The following is a 7,588-nucleotide window of genomic DNA, read 5'->3' as shown; positions in this document are numbered from 1 at the left end:
TGGCATTTCCCACATACCAGGCATGGTGCTAAGTAGTAACTCATTTAGCACAATCCTTATAACAACCCGGGGGATAAGCATGATTAGTTTCCCCATTTTCCAAATAAGAAAACTGAGGCATAGAGGTTGACTTGCCCAAGGTCACAGCTAGTAAGTAACAGAGCCCGGTGAGGGAGCATCCCTCCCTCATCCCCCTGAATTTGAACCCAGGCAGTCTGGCTCCAGAGTTCATGCATTTAATTACCATGCACGCTATAATGCAGTATTGTGGTTTTAAGCAAGGGATACTTCTGCGTTCCCACCATCCCTTGACCACACCCTTCCAACTTCAAGGTAGCTCCATGGTTTTCCTGTGATTTGGAGACATCAAGAGGTGCTTATCATCTTGCAGACACTGGGTAAAATGGAAATGTCTCCTTGCCTAGTTGTGGCAGTTAAAAAAAAAAACATGCCCACAAATTCTTTGATACTTCTTCCTTTGAGAGGTGGAGCTTAATTCTCTTCTTGAATATGGGATGGACTTGGTGACTTGCTTATAATGAATAGAATATGACAAAGTGGCAGGATGTCACTTTTAAGATTAGCCTACAAAAGTTTACAGCTTCTGTCGGCACCCCCGTCCCCCCGCCGGCCTCTGTCTCTGTCTCTCTCTCACTCTCTCTCTGTCTCTTTCTCTCTCTGATCCATCCCTATAACGAAGTCCAGGCTATCCTCCTAGAGGCCACATGGAAGAGAACTGAGGCACCCCAGCTGACAGCCAGCACCAACTGCCAGCCATGAGAGTGAGCTTTCCTAGAATAGGACCCTCCAGCTCCCATCAAGCAAGACTTAAGATGATATAGCCCTGGACAGCGCGGCTTGACTGCAGCCTCATGGGAAACCCAGAGTCAGACCACCCAGCTAAGCTGCTCCTGGATTGCTGACCCTCAGAAACTAAGATACAATAAATATTTACTGCAAACCACTAAGTTTGGGGGTAATTTGTTATACAGCAATGGATAACTGATAAACCTCCCAGTCTCACTATTGGGAATCTCATCATTAGAACTTCACCCTGTGGGGGGGTTAAGTTACAATCTCCCCCACGACTCTCCCAACCCTGAGGTAAATAACAACTGGGCTAATGCAGATTTTCTGAATCAGATAATGTCTAGAGGACAGCTCCAATCCAGTTAGAGGATGCCGTACTGAGAAGGGCATGTTGCTGCTTAATCATTCTTAATTCTGAATCTTAATAATTCTCAACTCACCCAGGGCCAGGCCAGGTGGCACAAGCAGGTATACAAGCAGCTTTGATGGAGTCATAACTTCACAGCTTTCCTATATGGCTGGTTCCTTCCAGGAAAAACCGTCCCTTGCTTTAGTTGGCAGTGAGAGGGGCAGGCCTGTCTTAGGGATGAGGAACCGAGGAGAGCTGGGCTTTGGCCATAGTAGGGCCCAGGCTCCACAGATCCCATCTTTTGGGCTGTCTCCATTCTCTGCTTGTGGTGGCCACAGCTGCATTTGTGGGACTCCTCAGCATCTTCCAGCCTCCTTTCAGAGTCCCTACCCTTGGTTGGCCACTGACCCAGTGTCAGAAGTTAGCACAATGTGACTGTGCACATCTCAGTGTCACAGTGTGTAAGTGTGAGGGTGTGCAGACATGGAATGATGGAATGGGAGGTATCTGTGTGTAGTGTGTGCTGGGGGGCTTCATGTAGCATGCATTTGTGTGCAGGTGCATTTGATTTGTGGGTTTCTGGGTGGGAACGAGTATGGGTACAGCTGTATTTCTTTTTTTTTTTTTTTTTTTTTTTGAGACGGAGTCTCACTCTGTCACCCAGGCTGGAGTGCAGTGGCCGGATCTCAGCTCACTGCAAGCTCCGCCTCCCAGGTTTACGCCTTTCTCCTGCCTCAGTCTCCCGAGTAGCTGGGACTACAGGCGCCCGCCACCTTGCCCAGCTAGTTTTTTTGTATTTTTTAGTAGAGACGGGGTTTCACCGTATTAGCCAGGATGGTCTCGATCTCCTGACCTCGTGATCCGCCCGTCTCGGCCTCCCAAAGTGCTGGGATTACAGGCTTGAGCCACCGTGCCCGGCCGGTGCAGCTGTATTTCTATGTGTATCTGGAAGAGCATATACATGTATGAGAATATGTGTATCTGCATGATGGCTTTATCAGGGTGGGGGCGCCATGCACTTTGTGTCTGCATCTGTGTTTGCTGCGTTCGGGATGTGTATCTGTGTGTCTGGATTTCCATGGCCAGGCACCAGCCTGAGGTGTGCCTGCACTGTGGTCCTCAAAGGGTTAAGGGAAACCGGCGCCACCATAACTCTTAATCATAGCTTTGCAAGCTTAGCCAGTGCCCCTGTTGAAAAATGTTTCAAAAAGCAAAATAAATGATCTTTTAGTTACAGAAGTATTGATTTTGCCCACATCTAGTAATAAAGAGCAAGTCACCTGTAGCTAAAACTCTTGTAAAATATATTTTATACTCTAATAGTCTGCAGATAGAGTCACCCGCTGAGCACAGATGACAAATCTCCCCAGCGCGGCCTGCGCCCCCCATATTTCACGTCAGGGACGCGGTGGTGGCGCAGGCAGCGACAGAGCTGGGCCTCCCCTCGGGTGAAGACGTGGCCTGGTTGGCTGGAAGAGAAGAAAAAAAGCCAGGTTCCTGGCACATGGTACATCCCCCTGCCTCCACCCTGGGCCCTTAGCACCAACCTGGGTGGAGATTTAAGACCAGCCGCCCTTAAGGTAGAGTGGGCCTCCTCTGTCTGGACCCCTCAGGAGCTTCCCCCAGGCTCTCAGAGGCCATGCCTCTCCCCAGCACTGTGTGGAGGCTGACAGTTTGGGAATGCTGAGGCTGGATTTGAGAGAAGAGTGAACAAGGAGGTGGGGGCTCTTTCCTGGTTTGAAGGCCAGTTACCCCAGGTGTACACAGGCATGTTCACATGTGTGCCACACTCAGGCCGTTCCCAGGCCTCCTTGTACACCCAAGGGACACACTTAGTCCTCAGTGCACACAAACACAAGGCAATCTCTCAGCACATATGTAGGGGGACACACTTGACCCCCCTACCACGTGTGAATTACACACACGTATGACACTTGGCTTTATGCAGACAGACACACACTTGGATGTTCCCCAAGTGAAGGGGTGCACACCCAGTCCCTTCACACAGACCTGTGCAGTACATCTAAAGCACCAGGCCACATCCTCTCTACCTAGAGAATTCCTTCAAAAATCGACTTCTGTCTGAGACCATGAAATAGTCACTCTGCTTTTGGGGATGAGAATGTGTACCATACTCATATTACATATACAGATTCAGGCCGGGCATGGTGGCTCATGCCTGTAATCCCAGCACTTTGGGAGGCCAAGGCGGGTGGATCACTTGAGGTCAGGAGTTCGAGACCAGCTTGGCCAACATGGTGAAACCCCATCTCTACTAAAAATACAAAAATAAATTAGCTGGGCATGGTGGTGGACACCTGTAATCCCAGCTACTCAGGAAGCTGAAGAGGGAGAATTGCTTGATCCCGGGAGGTAGAGGCTGCAGTGAGCCAAGACTGTGCCACTGTGCTCTAGCCTGGGTGACAGAGTGAGACTCCATCTCAAATAAAAAAAAAGAGAGAGAGAAAGAGATCCAGATCCAGATCCAGCCAAAAGCCCTCTTACACCTCTGCTTCCCCAGGTGGTAGGGGCATTGCTTAGTGCGAACTCCTTTGTCTCTTGGTCTCCTTTACTTCACAGAGCAGGTGCAGCTGGAGAGGAAGCCCAGGACTTGGCCTTCCTGCACGCAGCCTGCCTAGACGTGGGTTGGGGGGCTGGAACTATGCTCAGGAGTGCCTGAGCCATTGCCCCCTAGCTGGCACTGGGTGAGTGGGGTTGAAGGCCACTTTACCTGCCCTTCACCGTACAGTTATTTGTGGGCAAGAGTGGTCAGAAGAAAGCAGGCGCAAAGGCACTACAGGAGACCCCCCCATTCCAAAGCTGCTAATAAATAAGGTTTTCCAATCTCTGGAGGGGGCGGCTGGTGGGGGGAGGGTGGAGAGGGCAGAAATGGGGAGGCCCACTGGGTGTCAGGAAGTTCTCCAGGTGAGGAGGAGATGGGTCAGGTAGCACTGGGGGAAAGGCTGGGAGTATTGGGGGAAAGGCTGGGAGCACGTGGGGTATTTGAAGAACCGGGGTTGGAGGGAGGGAGTGGAGCAGGTAGCAGCTAGAGCAAGGGAAGGAAGGAACGTGCATGCAACTAACAGGGTGTGTGTGTGGTGGAGCGGGTGACTTTTGGGTGGTCGGAGAGGGTCAGGAACAGGCGGGGGTATCGCTGAGAAGCGAGGGGGAGTAGCCGTCGGAGGGCGGGGACAGAGAGGTAGCTGCCCTGCGCTGGGCTTGGGGTTGGGGGTGGGGAGGGCTCTTTAAGCGGCGGCCGCGCTAATAACCTGTCCAGGAGATGGCTCGTGGCAAATTGCTTTGTTAGTCTTGTCAGCGCGGCCGGGGCCGCCGTCAGCGCGCGCCATGGATCAAGATGATGAATCGCCGCGGACGGCGCAGATGCGGGCGGCCCGCGGCCGGGCCCTCGGGTAGGGGTGGGAGGTGGAGGGGCCCGCGGGGGGCCCGGCCGCCGCCATTAACTCCCGAATTAGCTATAAGCCGCCCACCACCCAGCCACTGCCCCGGGGAGCGCCAGCCGTTGGGGCGGGAGCGGGCCCAAGATGGGGAGTGAGACCCACATCCCCCACCCGAACCTGGACCTAGCCTCCTCTGCACGCAGAGGGCAGTGGGCCGCCCAGGAGAGGCGGGGACGGACCCGGCCTCAAGTTCCCTCAAGCCCCGCAGCCCGTTGTTCCCGCTCTTCGAGGACACCCCCTGCCCGGCCGGAGGTTCTGAGAGGGCGGCCCCATGGGGCATTCGCCAACCCCTCTTACACGCCCCAAACCCCGCTGTGAGCTACTAGGGAGGATCCGTGGGGGTGGAGGGGGAAGCGAAGGAGAGAGAAACAGAGAGGGACAGACAGGCAGGCAGAGTTGGGGTGTGAGTAGGGTGGTTGGGTTTGACATTGCTATTCTAAACTGAGCTCAGAGACCAGCGATGGTGGGGCTGGGGCCTGTCCTGGGACTTCAAGGGGACCTAGGCCCCTAAAGTGGTTCTGGGCAGACAGCTGGGACCCTGTGTTCTTTGCGTTTCTAGACTAGTTGGAAACTGTGACCACCTAGTTTTCCCAAGTTCCTAAATTAACCCACCCCTTACCCACTCCCTCCTTGGTCCAATTTAGAAACATCCCCAACACACACACACACACACCACAGGCACACCTAGGAATTTACAAACTCACACAATCCACATAAGCACAGTCTATATTTGCATGTAAACGTATATATGCATATATTACACACAAATATAGGAGTATATACTTAAATGTATTCATATACTCATAGCACAGGAAAATGAATTCAAACAAATATAAAACCATATCCAGAAATGCACCACTGCCTGCACTCCCAGTCCCAGCAGCCCAGGAAAGTACTGGGGGTGGGTCCCCAGTTCCTCAGGGGATGCCTTTCTCTTAAGCCCTTTGAAGGTGTCAGCAACAGCCCTGGGCAGGTGGGTGGGGAGGCTCCAGGAGGAAGGCCCTGAACCATTTCCACTTCTTAATTCCTGTCTAGACGGTGGCACTTTCAAAACGGTTTTGTTAAATCACTAACCCACCCACATTGTGGCACATCAAGCTTCCCATCACTCAGGCCTCCCTAAAGGACGTGTTCGCTTTCCCTGTTCAGTCCTGTTTCCCTCCAGACTTTCCATCTCAGCAAGGGAGCTTGCTCAGGATTTTTGTTTTGCCCCTAAACTTCATCCTCACACCCAGGAATCTACAACCAGCCCTGAATGCAGCCCTTGGGCTGCAATGTCTGTGGAAGTGTGTGGGGGTAGGAAGTGAGTGAGTTACCGCAGCTCTCTCTGTCCATGCTGTCTCCCTATATGGAGGTCTGTGTGTCTCTGTGAAAGTGGGTCTGGCCTGGTAGTGTGGGCTTCTCCAGGTATCTGGGGATCTGAGTCTGTGGAGGTCTGATTGTATCATGAGGCTCAAGGCATACTGCCCACCCAGCCACACACCACCTCCAGACCTTGGGGACGGGGACAGCTGGCACAGGTGGGGGTCTTGGTAGCCTGGGATAGGAGGCAAGCAAGGATTTCCCCAGCTGGACTCAGAATCTGTGTGGCAGACAAGTTCCTTCCAAGAGTGGGTGCCTGGTTGAGCCCCATGCCCTACCACCTCAGTAATCCTCAGCCAACCAACAGAACTCATGCTGTGCTCAAACCCCCTTACCCTAACCCCGGGCAGGTCTGGCCCACTCAGGCCCAGGCTGAGTTGAGGTCATCATTCCTCCAGCCTGCCCAGCAGCTCCTGTGCTATCTGAGGTGGGGAACTAGGGAGGAGGTAAGTTGGAGTTGAGTCCCTGGGCAAAGAAAGATGATGCTCCCTCTTACTGGAAGGGGAGCCCCAGTTGGGGATGGGGGGCAGAGGGGACAAGGCCTACCTGAGCAAGCCTTCCTCATTCCACCAGTAGGGATGGCAGGGAGGGACTTCAGTGCCCTCTCATTTGTTTCTCCATATGTGACCCTTCCACATGTGCACCTGGGCCCATGTCTGTGTGTGCGGCTGAATGACGGTATATGTGTGCAGGGGGTTACAGTTTTCTCCAGAATCATCTGTGTGCCTGTTTGTGTGTGGAGGGCAGCCAGGTGGGGGCGCAGTGTCCTTCCCACCATCTCCTCAGCTTGTGTGGAGCTCTAGCGGCAGTCTCGTTTATCTAAGCCAAAGAAACAGCATTGGCTCCCCTTCCCTCCCCTCCTCTCCACTCCCCTCCCGCACAGGGCCAGGATCCCTGAAGAGAAATTAAAAGGTTATTTAAAGCCCCCGCCTCCGCCTTTCTTGTCCCTTTAAATCGAGCCTAAACGGTTTTGCTTTGGCAGAAGAAATCTTTTCTGGAGCTTTGGGGTGGGGGTGGGGGACCCTGGTGGGAGAGAAGGGTCTAAGCGGCCTAATCCTCTTACCACCCCCTCCTCTCCCTTCTGAGGCCCACTGCTCCCCCCACACCCCCTGAGGCACCCAGCCCCTAACTCTGACTGAAGATCGACCCCGACTGTCAACTCTGCCTGTGGCCCCTTCTGCCCCACCCAGCCCAAAATTCCTGACGCCCTCAACCCAGGCTGGGGCTCTAAAATCTACTGGCAGCATTGGCCAGCCAGCAATGGCTCCTCCCAGTGCCTGAGCCCCTAAGCAAGCAGCCCAGCTCCCAGGAGGTAGACCTGAGAGCTTTGCTTATGGACCAGAGGAACTGCCAGAACCAGGGTACTGCTGCTCTGGTCCCAAGACTGTGCCCACCCTGTGTGCAGCCACCTGGATTTGCAGCTACGTTTGAGCTGAACATTGCACAAGGGCTCGCTACACACACACAAAGGACTCACCACCATATGAAATCCCACAGCTGCACATGGATTCGTGGTCACGGGAGCACCAGTCACAAGGGCACACTCAACATGTGAGTCACAGTTGCAGCCACTGAGGCCAAAGGCTGGTTGCACAGTGTCTCCTCCCCA

This window comes from Chlorocebus sabaeus, chromosome 20 (genome assembly GCF_047675955.1).
Source record: "Chlorocebus sabaeus isolate Y175 chromosome 20, mChlSab1.0.hap1, whole genome shotgun sequence".
NCBI lineage: Eukaryota > Metazoa > Chordata > Mammalia > Primates > Cercopithecidae > Chlorocebus > Chlorocebus sabaeus.
The sequence above is the reverse complement of the archived record's forward strand: the minus strand, read 5'-3'. Positions refer to the sequence as shown.